The following is a 21332-nucleotide window of genomic DNA, read 5'->3' as shown; positions in this document are numbered from 1 at the left end:
CTGGGCATGGTAGCTTACACCTATAATCCCACTTTGGGAGGCCAAGGCAGGAGGACTGCTTGAGCCCAGGAGTTTGAGACCGGCCTGGGCAACATAGTGAGACCTCACCTCTACTTAAAAAAAAAAAAAAAAATGCTAGGCATAGTGGCACATGCCTCTGATTCCAGTTACTTGGGAGGCTGAGGTGGGAGGATCACTTGAGCCTGCAAGGTTGAGGCTACAGTGAGCGGTGATCACACCACTGCACTCCAGCCTGGGTGACAAGAGTGACACTCTGTCTCAAGAAGAAAAAAAAAATTATTGATTTATTTTACCAACTTCCTTCAAGTAAAATTGTATGTGTAAATTTACTTAGTTTTGTGCAAGCCATCACTAAAGCTGTCTTTGAGGCTCATAAAAGGAAGGGTCTCTGAGGATATTAAATTAGAAGAGAACACATTTGCAAAATTTTATTCCTCAGCATTTTTTGGTCTATTCAAGAATTTTCCATAGTAAAATGTTATGCACATTTTTCCCAATTTTAAAAGGAAGTTTTAGTGGGTAATACTTTAAGTAAAAGCACTGACACAGCACTGTCCACTGCCTTCTCTAAGAATGACAAGCTCCATCTTATCAAAGAGAGGTAAAAAGGAAGTGGTTAATATTGCTGTAATAATCCCCAAATCAAAGCCACCATTTGCACTGCCTATATTCTTGGGCTCCCCCTTGCCAGACGCTGAGATTGCCTTCATGGACAAGGAAGGTGCCACAAAAGAAATGATTAAAAACAACTAGAAGACGATTACTCCTTTATGTCTCCTGCCTGAGAGCCTGAAATCTGAGCAGAATTCATCTCCGTTTCTCTAATGAATTCCTCTGCTGCTGTCATGCGGTTAATTCTCCGCATTTTCTACTACCCTGATTATTAAATGAAAAAAAAAAAAGGAAAAGGGAAAAGGAGCCAGCCAATATAAACATCAAAGGGTACTCCCACTTCTGTGGCATTCAGATATTTTCCAGAGCTCGACTGCGGGGACAAAAGAGATGATTGGGGGGTTGCTGGGGAGTTGTTTTCTGTTTCCTCTGGGAGACAATGGGCCAAACCTGCCAGACAATGCTACAGTGCGAGTAGGTGGCGTATTACCAGGCAGCAAAGGTTTTCTCAGTGAAGCTGGATGTTCCCTTGGCTTGGCCAAGACAGACCCAAGCTATTATTGAACAGCGGTGGGTGGAAGATGAGCGCCAGGCCCTCCCTAAAAGGAGACTGGCTACAGACATCCTCCACTGGGCCTCGGACCAAAGCACTGAAGTGGGAGGACAGCATGAGATGAAGGAGGGAGGCAACTTCAGAAACTTGAAACCAGCACAACGTTTTCATTTCCTGAACCTAAAGCAAATAACTGTTTGTGGTATTCACTGGAGTCTGAGTTTTTTCTTTTGTCAAGACTATAGGCCCCATAAAAGACTGACTAGAAGACTGGTCTGAAGTTCATGAGACTGAATGGGAGTAAATGTAAACTCTATTACATGAATACAAGAAAAAAAAACTATTACAGGCCTAAGTTCAGGATTAAAGAATGACCAGGCTGAATAAGAGTTCATGTGTAAAAGATCTAGGGGTTTTAGTTGACAGTGAACATTACATGAGCCAACAGTGTGACTTGGCTGCTGAAAACCCTGATGATATTTAAGGCCAGATTAGCAGAAGTAGAGTGTTCAGAGTAAGGAAAAAAAAATAGTCTCTCTGTGCTGGTCTGGACACAGTTGGAGTGCTGCCTCTATTCTGGATGCCAAGAGTTAAAGAAAATACAGAAAACTGGAGCATGCCAAAAGAGTCACAGAAAGAGAAAAGATACAAAAATCATGTCATGCGACGAATAAGTAGAGAAACTAGAATTGTTTCAACGAGAAAAAAGAATTCATTGAGCAAATTAGCTATCTATGAATAGCCGGAGGGTATTCTGTAGGAGAGAGGGCAAACTTATCTCCATGACTCCACAGGGCAGAAAACAGGCAGAAAACTAGCTCAATATAAAAAGAACGTTTCCAACAATTCAAACTGTCCCCAAATGGAATAGAATGTTTTGTGTAACAGTTATTTCTCCAGCATTGGAAGAGTTCAAAGTCTAATGAACATCTGCCAGGGATGTTGTAATTGAGCATTCCAGCATTAAGTGGGAGACTGGTATCAATGTCTTATTAAATTCTCTCAAACTTTGAGGCTAAGAATTGCATAAAAATATAGAAATAATAATAAAAATCAAAGGTATCTATTATTGGCTTAATATATCAGCCAAAAATTTATTCATCGTCATTCAAAATACCATTGCAATCCTCTGCACTGAGAACCCTAAGATATTTCTGAGTGAAATTAAAGGAGACCTAATAAATTGGGAGAGAAAACATGATCATGGTCATGGGACACTCCATATTGCTAAAGATGTCAATTCACCCTGAGTTCAACACAGATTCATTACAATCCCAGTGAAAACCTCAACAGTTTTTTCTCAAAAATTTCAGACTGATTCTAAAATTTACATGAAGTGCAAAGAATTTATACAAACAAAAAACAGATTTAAAAATCTCACAAAGTCAGAGAACTCTCACTACTTGATATTAAGACTTAGTATAAAGCCTCAGAGCCTAAGCAACATAGGAGTGGTATAAAGATAGCAAATCCTGCTGTGGAACAAAATGGAGAGTCCAGTTAGATTAAAGCATATGCAGTAAATTGATAATTTTTACAAAGGCTCCAAGAAAATTTAATAAAAAGAGAAAACCCTTCAAAAGATAGCTAGAGAACAGCTGGAAAAATATATGGGAAAAAAATGAACCTTGATAGCTACCTCATGACACACACAGAGATAAATCCAGGACTGATTATAAACATAAGAGATGAAAAAATAACGCTTCTAGAAAAAAGGGTAGAAGAAGATTGCTGCAACCATGGAATTGACAAAGATTTCTAAAAAAGGATATAAAAAGAACTAACCATTTTAATTAAAACTTGCTCAATAGAAAAGACACCAGTAAGAATGTAAAAAGACAAGCCATAGACTGAGAGGACATAGTTATAGTACATATATCTGAAAAAGGACTTATATCCAGAATGTATATATTTTTAAAAACCTCCAAAACCAACAATAAAAAGACAAACAGCCAATAAAACTGATCAAAAGATTGAAGAAACACTTCACAAAATAATAGGTGAGTGCTTAATAAGAACATGAAAAGGTACTCAATATCATTAGTCATCAGTGAAATCAAAACTAAAATCACAATGCAAGACTGTTTCAAGCTTACTGGAATGTCTAAAATTAAAGAAAAAAGCTCTTAAACTGTAGAACAAACATAATTATTTTATATTTCTATTGGTAATGTAAAATTTGTATAACCTACTTTGGAAACAGTTTGGCACTTTAATCTTTTAGAGTTAAACATTCATCTACCCTATGACCCACCAATTTCAAAAACAGAACTTGTATAAGCATATTCATAATGACATTATTCATAATAACCCTAAAGTGAAAATTACCTACATAGCTTATCCCTAAGAGAATGGCTAAAAAGTAATTGGTCTTATATTTTTACAATGGCATACTACTCAGTACTAAAAAGGAATTAACAAAAAATACATGCAAAACATGGATAAATCTAAAAAGCAATGCTGTCTGAAAGAAGCCAGATATCAGTGCTTGATTTCTACATATGTGAGTTTCAAGCACAGGAAAAACTAATCTATAGTGATAGAAATCAGAAGAGTGATTGCCTAAGGAGGCTGGAGATTGACTGGATGGGAACACAAGAAAATATTTTTTTCAAAGCTCATTGAATTGTCCACTTAAGATCTGTGCATTTCACTCTCTAGAAATTTTACCTCAACAAAAAAATACTATCTCTGCTTCCTTAAAAAAAGTCATTGCAGTTCCTTGAGTTAGTATCATGAATAAATAAGGAAAACTTCCCTCCAGTTAGTCTTAAAGAAACTATTGTTTATAGGATTTCCAGCATTCTAATACCCTTTCTAAGATGTTTATTAATCTGTTTTGTCTTTTAGATACCTGTCTTCAAACAAGGTATACTCCATGTCAAAAGAGTAGAACTCCTTGAGAGTGAAGTCTATGTCTTATTCACCTTTGTGGGGCAAGCATAGCATTTGACCCAAAGTTCATACCAAGAATATTTGCTGGCCAGGCGCGGTGGCTCACGCCTGTAATCCCAGCACTTTGGGAGGCCAAGACGGGTGGATCACGAGGTCAGGAGATGGAGACCATCCTGGCTAACACGGTGAAACCCCGTCTCTGCTTAAAAAAAAAAAAAAAAAAAAAAAATAGCCGGGCGTAGCTGTGCGCGCCTGTAGTCCGAGCTACTCGGGAGGCTGAGGCAGGAGAATGGCGTGAACCCAGGAGGCGGAGCTTGCAGTGAGCCGAGATTGCTCTACTGCATTCCGGCCTGGGCGACACAGCGACACTCCGTTTCAAAAAAAAAAGAGTATTTGCTGACTATGCTAGTACTATACTAGGTACTGTAGATATAGCAATAAACAAAATAGACCTGGTCTTAGATATCAGAGAACCTGTATCTACAGTGGGCCACTAATATTCAATTAAAAAAGTCATACAAATAAATATATAATTATAGAATTATAATAAATACAGTGAATAAAAAGAGGAGGAAGAGGAATTATAAGGGGAGATCTAATTTTCTTAAAGGAGCGATTTTTACACAGAGACCCATAGGATAATAGCAATTGGCTAGGTGAAGACTGGGGAAGGAAGACTATTATTCTGTGGAGAGGAAAGAACTTGTGTGAAGATGCGGAGAAGTAGGAAAAAGTGAAAAGGAGGCAGAGTGGGACCATGCAGGACTTTGTAGGCCATGCGATGATTTCTACGTTGAATTCTGAAAGTACAACCAGAAGCCAATGAAACATTTTAAGCAGGGAAATAATATAAACCTATCACCCTGGCTGCTATGTTTAAAAGGATTAGAACAGTACATTTCAAATCATTAATGGCTCATAAAGTGAATTTAATTAATCATGCCTGGCAAGAAAACGACAAAGGAATATACTTTTTTTTTTTTGAGATAGAGTCTCGTTCTGTCGCCCAGGCTGGAGTGCAGTGGCGCGATCTCTGCTCACTGCAAGCTCTGCCTTCTGGGTTCAAGTGATTCTCCTGCCTCAGCCTCCTGAGTAGCTGGGACTACAGGTACCCGCCACCATGTCCAGCTAATTTTTTTTGTGTATTTTTAGTAGAGACAGGGTTTCACCTTGTCAGCCAGGATGGTCTTGATCTCCTGACCTCGTGATCTGCCTGCCTCAGACTCCCAAAGTGCTGGGATTACAGGCGTGAGCCACCATGCGCGGCCCCCCTTTTTTTTTTTTTGAAACGGAGGTTTGCTCTTTTTGCCCAGGCTGGAGTGCAATGGTGTGATCTCGGCTCACCACAACCTCTGCCTCCTGGGTTCAAAGGATTCTCCTGCCTCAGCCTCCTGAGTAGCTGGGATTACAGGCATGTGCCATCATGCCTGGCTAATTTTGTATTTTTAGTAGGGACAGAGTTTCTCCATGTTGGTCAGGCTGGTCTTGAACTCCTGACCTCAGGTGATCCGTCCGCCTTGGCCTCCCAAAGTGCTGGGATTACGAGTGTGAGCCACCATGCCCAGCCAGGAATATAATTTTTAAAAATATCAAAATGCATGATACAGAGAAAAGATATGTATTATTTTGTGAATTTTTGATTTTGGATTTACTTATAGATACATAGCAACACAAGTATGTGTACTGGGAATATCATGAATGTATTTTCCATTGTGGGTCATCCTCAAAAAAGTGTGACAGCTGTTAATTACAGGGAAGCAAGAGTGGAAACTGGGAGAGCAGTTAGGAGGTGACTGGAGAAGTGGAGATGGTAAATATGTTGACAGATTTAATGCTCATTCTGGAGACAGACATTTGAAAGGACTGAAACAACAGGTGGTTGTTTGCATTTGGAGGGCAAATGAAAGGGACATGTCAAGGATGACTCAGGTTTCCAGCACCCATTAACTTGAAAAATGAATGGGAGTGAAGAAATGAGTAAAGACGGCATAGTAAATCTAACTAAAATTGTAGTTTTCTTCAAATTTAACTATGAAATAAAATCTATTCTAATTATTTAAAATAGTAGAAACTTTTTTTCCCCTTGGTTTCCCTTCACAAGGTTTTTAGAGATATGGCCCAGGTCTTCTTCAACTTCATATCCCCAGGTCCTACCATAGGGTTTGCCACCAAGTACATACTTCGTTATTATGTGCTGAGTGAATTAATAAATGGAGTAAAATAAAAATAAAGAAGTAGTCTTAAGAGAAAATAAAGTGTTCTATAGTTCTTAAAGTCAAGGAAGAGCAAATCAACTTAGGATAGACTTTTCTTATAAATGGCCACTTGCTGATCAAAAGTCACATTTTAGAAAACTAAAGGAAGATTATCTTTTAACATTATAATCATACTATAAAAATATTTTCCCCCTTTTACTTCTGAATATTAGTAAATCTCAAAAGTCCTCTTTTACACTGTCATATCTCATTCTCACTCTATGTTTACAGATTAGCAAAAGACTAAAAAAGTTCTCAGTTGACAGTTATAAACATTACTCAGATTATTCCTGTGTATTTGGTAGAGGGCAGACATAATTCTCTGTTTAAAACAAAATAAATGGATCATGGATAATATTCAAGAAACCCAAAGCTACATAGCAGCAGAGTTCACAGTAATCCATCCCTGGTCTTCTGGTTTGTAGTTAGCCCTGTGGCACTTTTATTACTCCCTAACTAACACCATTCTTTTGTTGATCCTGATAGTTAAGAGTTGTCTATTCGATTTTCACTCCCTCAAGGGCAGACACCATGTCTTCTACTATTACTGTATTGTCCATAATGTTTAGCAGTCCTGAACACAGCAGACACTTAATATTTCTTGCCTGGACTAGCAGTAAAATTAAAACAAACATCTCCTAATTTAGAGGTTAAACTAGACTCTGCTCCCTTCATCAAGCTGTATTGGTCTTGCATGCAAGTTTTATCTCCAGCGGTCCTTGCCTTCCATTACAAAATAGCAACTACGTCTTTTCAAAATGAAAAACATTTTCCATTGTAAGTTATACTTGCAACTATCATGTTGAAATTTCTTCAAGTGACAATTTTCATCTATGCTGCAGAGGAAAAAAGTGTAACTCATAAGCTTAATTCTTAAAACAAATCCAATAACTGTCATTGGTCCTAGACAGCCCTCTTAGCTTGCTGTTTCTTTTAATGTCCCAGGCCATTTCTCCCAGAGTTTGTGGTAGTAAACAGTCCAATGAGTGTGATCACAGAGAGACTACTGCTGGCATAATGAGTGTAATCCCTATTATTTCTAACAGCTGACATGCCATCCTGCACAAAAAAAAGCACTGAAAGATGGTAGAGGGGAAGCCATTGATTAGGAACTTTGATGGAGGCCTAAATTAACACGTTCAATCAGAAAAGCTTGTTCCCAGCATTCTTGCCTCAACTCGACTTGGTCAAAAGAGACTGGTGAATGAGATTAAGTATATCATCTTTTATCCTGGCTCACTGTTCATCTTAAGTTTTGAGTATCTTTGAAAATCACAAATTGTTACAACACTTCAGTCACTAAAAGTTTGATGTAATTGTTTCGAGAACAATACTGACTACTTTAAAGAGAATTTTGAATTTTACCAAGTGTGTTTCTATCCCTTTAGCCTTTTGCAGCAGTTCTGATAAATCTAAATATCATCTTTCCATCCATTTATGATAAAACAAGAGATGTATGCAACTTTGTGCCAAGTCAATTATCTGGAGGCTGCTTGAAGATATGGTCCCAGATCTCAGTAAGTTTGCCTCTTGTCGAGGGAAAAAAACATCTACAAAATCAATTAAAACACAAGGTACAGTGAACTAAGTGCTTCAGCAACAGGTCAAATAAAGTGGTACAAAGAGCAACATTTAAGTCCAAGTAGAAATCAGGGAGGAAATTTAAATGATAGAAGTAGTATTTGAGTGTTGCCTTGAAGGATGTCAAGTATTGTAATGGAGATGAGGAAAGAATTCTAGTCTGGGGTAACAACACTATCCAAGCTATAAAGGGTGCTAAGTGCATGCTGTATTCAGGGAACCACATGCAACCTGTGTGGCTAGAGCAGAGGGGTCACATGGGATCAACAAGTGGAAAACAAAAGTTTACCTGAATGAGATCCACAAAAATGTTATCAGTAAAAAGTAAGTATGAATTTAAAGTTTGGAAACATTTTGAGTGTCTCAAAGAAAAGAGCTGTGTACCAGCTTTTGTGTTACATATGCAATTTAGGATGAAGCTGACAATCAACACATTTGAAAATATAACCTATCTCACTAAATTCTTTGATCAGAAAAATCCATTTATATAATTATTCCAAAATTCATTCAGAAAATGATCCTATTCAAACTCCTGGATATGCCAATATTTTAACAAGGGTAACTCACAAGATGAATTCTCATAAAATAAGGGAGGATATAAAACCAAAAAGTTAAAAAAGGAGAGAGAGATTGACTTACATTTAAGATCTCATCCATCGGGTTCAGGACCAGTAAAAAGGGCTACATAAAAAGCTCTGGTCTATTTACCTTACCATCAGCAGAGACACAAAGTTACAAATAGAAAACCTGAATTCTGGATAGGAAAGTCTGTTTTCAGAGAGCCAGTACATAACTTTTGATGGCTGACGTTGAGATTCAATCAAGCTTGGCACCAATTAAAAGACATTGTTTGGAGAGCACAGCCTTAGTGTTTCTATCGTCATCAGCTGAAATATAAAGATTACAATTTGATCTTTCATATTTGGAATAGAAAAATCTGTTTTCGGAGAAGCCAACATATACTGTTTAATAACTTTTGCAAGTCAATATAAACTTCTCTTCTTTTCACAATTAAAGAGGAAGGAGCACCCGAAGAGAAGACCTCATGAAAGGCTCCTTTCAAACAGTGGCTCTTGCTGTGTCCTCTTGATTAAGGGCTCATAAATAAAAGGACACAACAGCTGCAACTTATGATTAACCATGGTATAGTATTTCAACCAGTGAATAACATTACAGTTATTAGAACCAACAAAACTCCTTATATTCATTCAATACATGACCTTGGCTTTGTCTGGCCTGTAGGTGACCTGAATTGAAGAGAGATGTCTGGGTTAAAATTTAACTCAGAGTCTGAAAAGCTATGTCACATGGCTGGGAAGTCAGTAATGTTGCAATTTCAGGAACCGCCCTCCTTTCAATGTGATTGGATGGTATAAAGGTGAATCTGAGTGTATCATAAAGCTAATTGGTCAGTCTTGGACAGCCATTGAATGATGTCCAAACATTTGTGAACAGTCTGAGTAAACCACTCAGGTTATTCTTACACAACCAAGGTAACTTTACTGCCTGCCATGGGCAAGTAAGTGCTCTCTAGATTATAGCTGTAAACAATTCTCAAGTGATTAATGACACATACTCTTTCTCTGCCCTCTACTGAGGGCAGAACTCTCTTAAGGAAAACAGAAAAAAGCTTCACCCTTTGATTTACAGGCTTAGACCAAAGCAATCTGAGTTTCTTCTAAGTATGATAACCTATTCTGAGTAAGATCTGGGCTCTCAAGAGAGACCACAGAAGACAGGAAGAAAGGGTCTTCCATTATCTCCTTCCCTAGAAAGTATGCACTGAGAGGCTGCTAATGCCCCCCAAGTCTCAGATGGGTTCAGGACCGAATTCTAAGAACTATTTTCCCCATGACCACAACAGATGAAAACTAAGAGTATGACTTTTCTCATTTTAATTGTTAAGTAACCATATCACTTAGTTCACAGACACTTTCTTATCATGGGGCCTCAAGTTACCTTTTATTGGGTTGTGCTACTAAATGACCTGATCATGTAATGGTTTCAAACTGTTATACAGAAGCTCAAGTTTCCATAAAGCAAATCTATGGCCTCCACAGAAACCATGATCCAAACACATATGCTTAATTTTTGTCAGTTTATCACCAGTTCATATGTTAACACTGCAATAGAACTTGAGTTTCCAAGCACGAATACTTAATTATTTAAGCAATTACATTTCTTCTCCCAACTCTGCCAAGAAAACAATTTCTCTAAAAATGAACAATAACATTTACTTAACACAAGTACTTTTTTATATTAACATTCTTTTAAGAAAGGATATTGTCTTTTAAAAAAAAAAAAAAAAAGCCTGTAGTAATATAGTATTAACTAATAGCATTTAGATAATTAATATTGGGAAATAAGGAGATGCATATTTCTCAGGATAAAGGAGTTTGCGTGAATCTTCCATTTCATTATTACTCATAAAATGTAAAACACTAACCACATGAAGAACTTAAAATTCATTAGACATTATTTAAATCAATGGGATAAAATGCTGGCTTCTGGAGAGATTATGAATTATGATGTTCAACAGCTCTGAGCATAGATTAGATCCTAAATGGACACTTGTTAAATTGAGCCAATTAACCATAAAAAGTAAAAGAAAAATTTTAATCTGAGCTTTTCATCTTGATGTCTCCAGAATATAGAATACATAGAATATAAAGCATATAGAATATAGAGTGCTTGGATATAACAGGCATCAACAATGACTGATTATGTGAATGAATGAGTTGATTGATTAATCAATGGAAGAAGGGCAGTTGTATACTAAAATTAAGATAAGCTGAGAAGGGATAGGGTCATTTAGGTTACTGAATATATTAGGAAAAAAATGTCCATTTGGTGGACATGTTTTTTTAAATGTTTTTTTATACATTTAAAAATCTGCTTATACATGTTTTATCTATTTATACATTTAAAAAATCTGTTTCCATATATACTTTTCAAAGAACAATTTAAAATCTGAATCAATGAAAAGTAAAGATATTTCAGCCTTGATTTTCTAGCACAAAAAAAGTACCTGCATCAGCCTTTTAAGTAGGGAAATGTGTTTATTTTCTTTGAATGCCCAATGTAAATTAAAGGTATTGATTTCAGGATTATCTTTCAAGGAAAACTATTAAACTCTTTTGTTGAATCAAATTACTCTGAGCAAGCTTTCTGACATCTAGCTTTTAGAAAACATGCATAAATATCATTTCCTTTAATATGTCAGCAACTTTTAGTGGGAGAAGTAATTTTGAAATTAAACATCATTCCACTTCCTTAGCAATTGTAAAAAGCATCTTTCAAAAGAAATATTTAAGGGACTTTAAATTTAAGGGAGGCCAGGTGCAGTGGCTCATGCCTGTAATCCCAGCACTTTGGGAGGCCAAGGCAGGTGGATCATCTAAGGTCAGGAGTTCGAGGCCACCTTGATCAACATGGCAAAATCTAGTCTCCACTAAAAATGTGGTGGGTGCCTGTAATCCCAGTTACTCAGGAGGATGAGACAGGAGAATCACTTGAACCCTGAGGCAGAGGTTGTAATGAGCTGGGATCACATCACTATACTCCAGCCTGGGTGACAGAGTAAAACTCCATCACAAAAAATAATAAGAATAAATTTACGGAAAGGGGTAGTTGCTTTTTTCTGTAAGGAATAGTGAGGAAAAGAAAGTTTGATCCTAACCATGTCTCTCTGCTGTTAATACCTCAAGTCTTAAGATTTATAGTTTCTAATAAAACATTATCAAGTCAGTAGAAAAACTGATGAAATTTGTTTTTAGTCACTGATCTATAATTGCCACTAGGAAATCAATACTTTAGGTTGAATCTCTCAACTTTTGAGATTAGTGAACAAACATTACTTGGTTTGAAACTTATACAAAAAAATACTTGTTAATGTCCCCTTTCCATAAAGAAATATACACTAGGTGAACTGAGGAAATTATATAGTGGTCACTCATATTCATTCAAGTACTTATTGAGTACCTCTGGTGATATAAGAATGACTAAAATATTGTTCCTACCCTCTGGAGGCTCACAGTCCAGGTACAAATTCAGACCTGACAAATTCATCAACTGTATACTTAAGATTTGTGTACTTTATGGTATGTAAACTTATAGTAACAAATATATAATATTAATTATTGTAAAATATAATAATACATATGCAACAATAAATTACACAATAAAAAATTAAAAGAAAGATTAGGACTGGTAAGGTAAGTTAAACTATAGCAGCAGAACCACCACAATAGAAGTCTAGAACAAGGAGGAGGAGTTGTGCCTAGGGGGAGGAGCAAAGCCTTATTGAAGAGCTATAAACATACGAGTTTCACCAAGCAGAGAAGCTGGCAAAAAGCATGCTAGTGGAAGAAAAGTCGATGCAAAACACAAAGGTGAGGAACAGCAAGAAATCAGTGTGTCCGAAGCACATACACGGCTAGAGAGGTGACCCAAGAAAATCTTACAAACTAAGAGAATACATTTGGATTCTATTCTTTAGAGAAGAAGTGAAAAGAGGTCTCTAAATAGGAGAGTGACTAGATCAGATTTGTTTCTAGTGGATAACTCATTCCATCTTTCCAAAACAGAGGAGCATTACCTCTAAATTCCATTTGATTTCACAAGTCCATTGCTAGAAAGAATGTCAGTGTGGAAAAAAATTGCTTTGACGAAGTAATCAATTCACAATTCCCACCATCAGTACAACAATCACAAGTAATAGATTGGCTAATATCAAAGTAGAGCCATAGACAAACCTAATACTGGAGTCTATAACAATTGCTTCTGAATGATCAATCTAAGAAGCTCTTTCTTACCTAAAAGAAGAATAAGAAAGAAGAGAAGAAAGAAGGAAGATGGGAGAAAGGGAAGGGGGAAGAGGGAGAAACAAGGAGGGAAGGGGAGAAAGGAGGAGGGGGGAGGAGGGAGAGAAGGGAGGAGATAATGGAGTGAGAAGGAGGAAGAAAACAGGAAGAAAGGAATAAGGAAAAAGAAAAAAGAATAACAACAAAGAAAAACAAAAAAGAAAGAAAGAAATCACTATCCAGCTCTCCTTCTTAACTTTGTAAGGTATGTACCACTGCAATCAAGCACTAAATGACTCTGAAAGAATATGAACAATTAAGACAACTGGTATTACAAAGCATAATATGCCCAAGCCGGGAGTGGTGGCTCAGGCCTGTAATACCAGCACTTTGGGAGGACGAGGCGGGTGGATCACTTGAGGTCAGGAGTTCAAGACCAGCTTGGCTAACATGGTGAAACCTCATCTCTACTAAAAATACAAAAATCAGCTAACCATGGTGGCGTGTACCTGTAATACTAGCTACTCAGGAGGCTGAGGCAGGAGAATAGCTTTGACCCAGGAGGCAGAGGTTGTGGTGGGCCGAGACTGTGCCATTGCACTCCAGCCTGAATGACAGAGCAAGATTCCACCTCAAAACAAAGAAAAATAAACAAATAAAATAAAAATATGTCCAAGATATAGTAAGAGAAAAAGATGCAAAACAGTATATAATATATAAACACATTCTTTGTGAAGCAAATGAATACTAAATATGTTAATATACGCATTGAAAAAATTTGAAGGACTGTATACAAACATGCTAACATCAGTTAAGTCTAAGAAAATGGGGAACTTTTTCCCTTCCTCCATAATATATCTCTGAAAGGTCTGAATTTTATGAGTATGTATTACTTTTACAAACATAAAAGCATATGAAGGATAAATTTAATTTAAATGAGATCTCTTGATGGTGGCCCATAATCACAAAGGTTGTGGGAAGTTGGATAAGTAAAATAAGCACTTCCATGTGGGTGTCACCACTAACAAGCAGGTTTCCCACATTTCTACGTGGTCAACATGACATTCCAAAGGGAGAGTTCTTTTTTTTTCCTTTTGCAACTTTTATTTTAGATTCAGGGGATACATGTGCAAGTTTGTTACCTGGATATATTGTGTGATGCTGGGGTTCGGGGTATGAATGATCCCATTATTCAGGTACTGAGAACAGTACTCAATAGTTATTCAACCCTTCTCCCCACTTCCTCCCTCCCTTCTCTAGTAGTTCCCAGTGTCAACTGTTGCCATCTTTATGTTCTTGAGTACATAATGTTTAGCTTCCACTTATAAGTGAGAATGTGTGGTATTTGGTTTCCTGTTCCTGCCTTAATTCACTTAGGATAATGGTCTCCAGCTGTATCCATGCTGCTGCAAAGGACATTACTTCATTCTTTTTATGGCTGCATAGTATTCCATGGTCCATATGTACCATATTTTCTTTCTCAGGTGGGCACCTAGGTTGATTCCATGTCTTTGCTATTGTGAATAGTGCTGCAATGAATGTGTGAGTATGCATATGTGTCTTTTTGGTAGAAAAAATTGTTTTCTATTGGATATACACCCAGTAATGGAATGCTGGGTCAAATGATAATTCTGTTTTAGGTTCTTTGAGAAATCTCCAAACTGCTTTCCACAGTGGCTGAAATAATTTACATTCCCACCAACAGTGTACATGCATTCCCTTTTCTCTGCAGTCTTGCCAACATGTTGTTTTTTGGCTTTTTAATAGCAGCCATTCTGACTGATGTAAGATAGTATCTCATTGTGGTTTTGATTTGCATTTCTCTGATCATTACTGACAATAAGTATTTTTTTATATGTTTGTTGGTTGCTTGTAAGTCTTCTTTTGAGAAGTGTCTTCTCATGTCTTTTGCCCATTTTTTAATAGGGTTATTTGGGTTTTGCTGCTCAATTGTTCAAGTTCCTAACAGAATTTGGATACTACACCTTTGTCAGATGCATAGTTTATGAATATTTTCTCCCTATCTGCATGTTGTCTGTTTATTCTATTGATAGTATATTTTGCTGTGCAGAAGCTTTTTAGTTTAATTAGGTCCCACCTGTCAATTTTTGTTTTTGTTCCAACTGCTTTTGAGGACTTAGTCACAAATTCTTTACCAAAGCCCATGTCCAGAATGGTATTTCCTAGGTTTTCTTCTAGGATTCTTATATTTTGAGGTCTTACATTTAAATCTTTAATCCATCTTGAGTTAGTTTTTGCATATGGTGAAAGCTAGGGGTCTGGTTTCTTTCTTCTGCATATGGCTAGCCAACTACCCCAGCAGTATTTATTGACCAGGGAATCCTTTCCCCATTGCTTATTTTTGCAAACTTGGTTGAAGATTAGACATCTGTACGTGTGTGGCTTTATTTCAGGATTCTCTGTTCTGTTCCATTGGTTAATGTGTCCACTTCTGTACCAGTACCATGCTGTTTTGGTTACTGTAGCCTTATACTATAGTTTCCAGTTGGGTAATGTGATGCCTCAAAGGGAGAGTTTTTAGATTTGTGCAGGGGTACCCCAGGTCATGGACCAACACCAGTCTGTGGTCTGTTAGGAACTGGGCCACACAGCAGGAGGTAAGCTTCACCTCCTGTCAGATCAGTGGCAGAGTTAGATTCTCATAGGAGCACGAATCCTATTGTGAACTGCACATTCGAGGGATCTAGGTTGCGTGTTCTTTATGAGAATTTAATGCCTGACGATCTGAAGTAGAAGAGTTTCATCCTGAAACAGCCACCCCGCCCCCATCCACGGAAAAATTGTCTTCCACAAAACTGGTCCCTGGTGTCAAAAAAGGTTGGAGACTGTAGGCAAGCCTCATCTGCCTGACTTCTATTCTTTCTCTCTAATCTACTCAAGAACATGATATAATTCCTTGCTATGATCATGTTTTTCCTGTAGCCTTTAAAATAATTATTTCAATGCTGATAAATCTGCTATCAGTCTGTAGTAGCAGCAAATCATCTTATTGTCTTTGTGACAAATAGATATGCATTTTGGATCTGTGGAATTCCTTCCTCTTGCAGGAACAGCAAACTGAAATGATGAATTCAAGAGATTCAAGAATCTGCATGCCATTCCATTTGCCCTATACATAAGCTGAATTTCTTTAAGGCTAAATCTAACATGTTAGCAATACTTTATTATGTAGTTATTATTTATTTTTCAATGCGCACTCTTACATTGCTTCATCTGATTTTCACAGAAACCCTATGAGGGAGTGGGGCTGAAAATCATCCCTATCCTTTTATTTTTCATGATTTTACATTTTAAGACAATTTGGCTGGTGGGGGTGAAGTAGTAAATACAAAAGGAGTGCATTCCCAGTGCATAAAATTTGGAAATAAAAACAGAACTAAACCAAACAAAGAATCATTCCTAGTCCCACTACTAGATACAACATTATAACCACTTAGGTTTCCAATATTTTCAATTATTCTTTGTATTTAAGCCTGTTTAAAGATGAGAAAATTTTCACATGTGTAATGAGAGTCAAAGCTAGGGCTAAAACTCATGAACACTTTCCCTCATACTAGGAAGCCTCCTCCTTCTTATTAATCTGTCCCTCTTTCAAAGTGTTCAAGCATTAGAAATAATAAATCTCCAGAAACACAGATTTTGGGACTGTTCGTATTTTGTTTCCATTTGCAGATAAACTTCCAATGGTCTTTGGAGAGAAGCACCTGCAGCATAAAAATTGTTGTAAAACACAATGATTTTTAAGATTCTTTTTAACTCTGAAACAATCCTTCTCCTTCTCCTCCTTTTTCTTTTTTTGAGACAGGGTCTTGCTCTATCACCCTGGCTGGAGTGGTGCAGTAGCAACCTCACTATAAGCAGTAAGGTGCAGTGGCTCACGTCTGTAATCCCAGCACTTTGGGAGGATGAGGCAGGCGGATTGCCTGAGTCCAGGAGTTTAAGACCAGCCTGGGTAACATGGCGAAACCCTGTCTCTACAAAAGAAAAAAAAATACAAAAAATTAGGCAGGCATGGTGGTATGTACCTGTAGTCCCAGCTACTTAAGAGGCTGAGATGGAAGGATTGCTTGAGCCCAGGAGGCAGAGGTTGTAGTGAGCTGTGATTACACCACTGCACTCCAGCCTGGATGAGACAGTGAGATCCTGTCTCAAAAAATAATTTTTGTTTAAAGCTCACTATAACCTTGCAAGTGATCCTCCCACATCAGCCTCCCAAGTAGCTGGGACTACAGGTGCATGCCGCCATACCCGGGTAATTTTTAAAATTTTTTGTAGCGATGGGGTCTCACTATATTGCCCAGGCTGGTCTCAAACTCCTGAGCTCAAGCAATCCTCACAGCCTTGGGCTTTCAACGTGCTGGGATTACAGGTGTGAACCACCATGCCTAGCCCAACTCTGAAACAATTCTAATCTTCTCTGAATGGAACTGTGGGTTAGAGCTCAAGCATCAGGATCAATAGGATAACAGACATGCGACTGTTATAATACGGAGTGCCAACTTGATTGGATTGAAGGATGCAAAGTATTACTCCTGGGTGTCTGTGAGGGTGTTGCCAAAAAGTTCAACATTTGAGTCAGTGGACTGAGAGAAGCAGACCCACCCTCAATCTTGGTGGGCACCGTCTAATTAGCTGCCAGTGTGGCTAGAAAGAAGCAGGTAGAAGTTGGAAGGACTTGACTTGCTGAGTCTTTGGGACTTCATCTTTCTCCTGTGCTGGATGCTTCCTGCCCCTGAAGATCAGACTCCAGGTTCCTCAGCTTTTAGACTCTTGGACTTACACCAGTGATTTGCCAGGGGCTCTTGGGCCTTTGGACACAGACTGAAAGCTGCACTGTTGGTTTCCCTACTTTTGAGGTCTTAGGACTTGGACTGGCTTCCTTGCTCCTCTGCTTGAGACTGCCTATTGTGGGACCTCACCTTGTGATGGTGTAAGTTAATACTACTTAATAAACTCCCCTTCATATATTCATCTATCCTGTCAGTTCTGCCCCTCTAGAGAACCCTAATACAAGATGAGAACAAATTAAGTCAGTCAAAATCCCCCAAATAAGAAGTTAACCAAACTAAAATTAAAATCATAAACCAACATCATAAGTTGGAACAAGTGTCAACCAAGGAAAGGAAAGGAATACAGGTCCAGTAATCAACTTAAAGTTATACATCTAAAAAGTGGTGAGACCAGATTAAGCCCTAGTCTAGGTGGCTCAAAGCTTATGTTCTTTTCCATGTCTTACCTTTCTAGGTACAGTCACTGACAGTCTATGCCCCTTAAATCTCTAAGAAACTAGGCATGTTTGCAAATGTCTTAACATTTTCCCCAGAAGGTGAACCCTGAAAATGTGGTTAGTAAAGGTATCTCAGAATTTGTTTCTGCAGTACATGTCTCTTCCAGTTTCTGCAATGTGGTGAGGAAATTAAACATCTCTCTGTCTCTGCTTTACCACATGAACACCCATGTGTACGTGCATGTATGCACACACACACACGTGTATGCGTGTGCAAACACACACAATTTAACCATCTTCACTTCAGATGGTCTGACCTTCAGTCATGTCACCCATAATCAGAAACTGGAATATATAAAAAGGACATACAAAAAAATTTACATTGAATTGAATATTAAAAGTTACAGAACTCACATATTCTCTGTTCAAGCAAATCCTGCTGCCCTTAACTGTGCAAACACATTTGTCTATAATATGTAAAATCATTACATTTGGAGATAAAGTTAAAACCAACATATTGATCCAAACTAGTGGGAAACAAACTGAAAGGCTTACAGCAGTCAAAATTGGAAAAAGTAAATCACAGTTACTCAGTACACTGCAGAGCTGTTAATTTAGCTTTGGGAAACTCTCTCTTAAAGGAGAACTTCTAAACTGAAGCACAAGATGGCTTGAATAGAGGCAGTGGTTTGCAAGGGAGGAGGAGATTCCACAGGAGTACTGAGACCACACATTAGACACCAAGGCTTCTCAAGCACCTCTTCACCTAACCCACTGTATTCTCATGACAAAACACCTCATGATGCTCTAGGGCATGGAAACCATAATCTATATAATACATACATCATTATATTCATTAGGTGGCAATGGATCTAAATGAAAAAATACATAAATGTACTGTTTTAAAGCCAGTTGAAATTATTAGCCATATAAGATTGGAAAACAGGATGCCTGACTTTTACTCAGAGTTTTTCCGGTGACTCACCATGTAATTCTGAGGACATAACCCTTTGATCCTTAGCCTACAACCCAGAGAATTTTAAATTGTGCTCCTCCAAACCCCCACCTTTGGAGGCACCCTTTCTAGCATCTTTTGCCCTCAGATAAAAGGATCTATAGACGTGGAAAATTGTTGTTTGGTGATTTCCCATAACCTCCTTTCTAGTATTTCAGTCATTCTCCTTTTACATTTGAGGGACACTGCAGAGAAATCACTGCTTTGCACAATCAAAGCCACAGGCTTAAAATTTCACTATTGGAGGCGGCAGGCTGAGAAGGAACAAGTCCGGCTTTAACACCGCAAATATCTCCAATTACCAAATGTAGGCAGAAAACTGACAAAAAATCAAGGAGAGATAGAAAGGCCCTTGGTATTCTTCAAGGCTTCCCTTTGGGATGAAAGTTCCTTGAGCCTTCCAAGGCAGAAAGCCTGGGCAGTCTGCACACCTGGGGTGCATTAGTGAGCCCTGAACTCGAGGTGAAACAGGCTGAATTTCATCTAGATGCTTCCCACAATCCGCTCTCATAAAACTCAGAGTAATTTACTAGCTTAGGAACGCGGCATGGTATTCATGCAGCACTGAATCTGGGGATTACCTTCCAGAGTCACTGGATAAATCCCACTGCTCATCTTTGTAAATACATCTTCATCTTGATTACCTTTAGCTCAAGGGGAGTTTCATTTTGTTTGCTGTGGCACATGGTCAAGACTAAAACCCAATTTCAAATCATTCTCACACCTCTCCTGAGAAGTCTTTCAAAGAGCATCCAAACGTTGATGTAACGTTTGAGTTTTAGCATTAGGTTATGTGCTCTTCTAAATACAAAACACCAATGCCTCTGCTGTTGCTTCCCTTCCCTCACCTGCTATATGGAGGTGATGATAGCTTGTCTTGCAGTTCCCCCAATCTGTATGAAAAGGAAGTTTCACTGTAGTTGCCCGGCAGGCTCCAACCTTGCCACAGCAGCCAGTATGGCTGTTCCTGCCCAGAAAAGCCCTTGGTCTTCTCACATTTCCCTGACTCTGTCCTGTACACCTTGAAGTATAACTCAGCACAGAGCTCACCCAGCCACCCTGATCAGTGCATTCTATACATCTGCTTGCTTTCTCCACTCCCAGCTACTTAGAGAAGCAGATCATAAGGCAGTAGCTTTTGCATTCTGGCTCTGCAATTTGCTGCCTGTGAGACCTTGGCAAAGTTACTTAGCCTCTCTTTGCCTGGGTTTCCATATTTATAAAGTGGTGATAATGATGACAGCTGCCTCATAAGATTGTAAGTATTAAATATATAACCTTATAGCACCAGAAATATAGTAAAGCACTCAATAGCATGATGATAATCATGATGATACTTTTTCATTATCAAAGTCAACTACTTTTCTTAAAAAGAGTACTCCTCTATCCCAGCCCTCTCTAACATTTACAACCCCCTCATCTAAGTAGGAGGCAGAGTGGCCTCCTACTCCCAAACCACAACTAGCTAGAGCAAACTGAGCCATTAGTAAGCAGGCTGTACGATAAGCAGGTTTGGGCAAAATAATACATGAAGGCAAAGTAAAGATGAATGATAGCACTCCCCAAACCGTCTGTGTTCCATCAAACTAGACATTGTAAACACATAGGCTATGGTTCAGAATCCATTCAAAGTTGGGGTATTTTAAGGTGACAGGTGGCAAAACTTTAACCATTAGGGTGACTTACGCAATTAGGCAATGCTGTAGCCTATACATATTATTCAGGACTGAGGAATTGTCAGTGCCATAGGCCAAGCTCTAGTCTCAGAATGCAAGGTGGGAATAAAAGGTGGAACACAGGGCACCCTCCCCGCCAACACACAAATATACATTCTACCATCTGTTTCTACCATCTGTGCAAGACCCAGCTGTCTTGAAGTCAGACCTGAACTGGCTGGCGTCCTAGTGTTTGGGGCTCCTTATAAGCCATTCACATCTCCCATGTGATGTAAGGCATACCACTCCTATGGTGTGATGCCCTGAAAGATGTAATATCTGTTTATCCATGTCATGGCCTAGCATTCTAATGCATGCTTTCTATGGTAGTCTTACCCCTAACAGTTACAATAACAACATAGAAGAGCATTTTTCAACTTGTATCCCTCTCTATATTGTGTTATAACTAGAGATGTTCTTTGAAAAAAATTCCATATGACATATAAATATGATCAATTTCTATGTGTATTATGACATAAGAAAGGCTGTGAAGCACTGTTCTAGACTAAGATCAGAAAGAAACCTGCAATTCATAAGTTCCAAACATTTACTGAGTATCTACTAAGTACAAGTCATGTTATACCACATGCTTTTAATATTCTGTATTTAGATTTTCTACCTGTAGCTCAGAAATA

At 38.2% G+C, this 21332-nt stretch overlaps 1 protein-coding gene and 1 long non-coding RNA gene across 21 annotated transcripts in view; one reads left to right on the top strand and one right to left on the bottom strand.

Moving 5' to 3' along the window:
- The window catches only part of RAD51B (RAD51 paralog B), an 851179-nt gene that overhangs the window by 489340 nt on the left and 340507 nt on the right, over positions 1-21332 (bottom strand). The gene's annotated exons all lie outside the window — the stretch shown is intronic.
- LOC144330346 (uncharacterized) overlaps positions 1-21332 on the top strand; it is a 48874-nt gene that overhangs the window by 25385 nt on the left and 2157 nt on the right. Inside the window, exons 2-3 of the long non-coding RNA XR_013396413.1 lie at positions 16413-16675; positions 17042-17670. This is a non-coding gene — a long non-coding RNA (uncharacterized LOC144330346). The remainder of the gene's footprint in view (positions 1-16412; positions 16676-17041; positions 17671-21332) is intronic.

The sequence above is a fragment of the Macaca mulatta genome, chromosome 7 (genome assembly GCF_049350105.2).
Source record: "Macaca mulatta isolate MMU2019108-1 chromosome 7, T2T-MMU8v2.0, whole genome shotgun sequence".
NCBI lineage: Eukaryota > Metazoa > Chordata > Mammalia > Primates > Cercopithecidae > Macaca > Macaca mulatta.
Note: the sequence above shows the minus strand (reverse complement) of the source record. Positions and strands in the feature narration are given on the sequence as shown.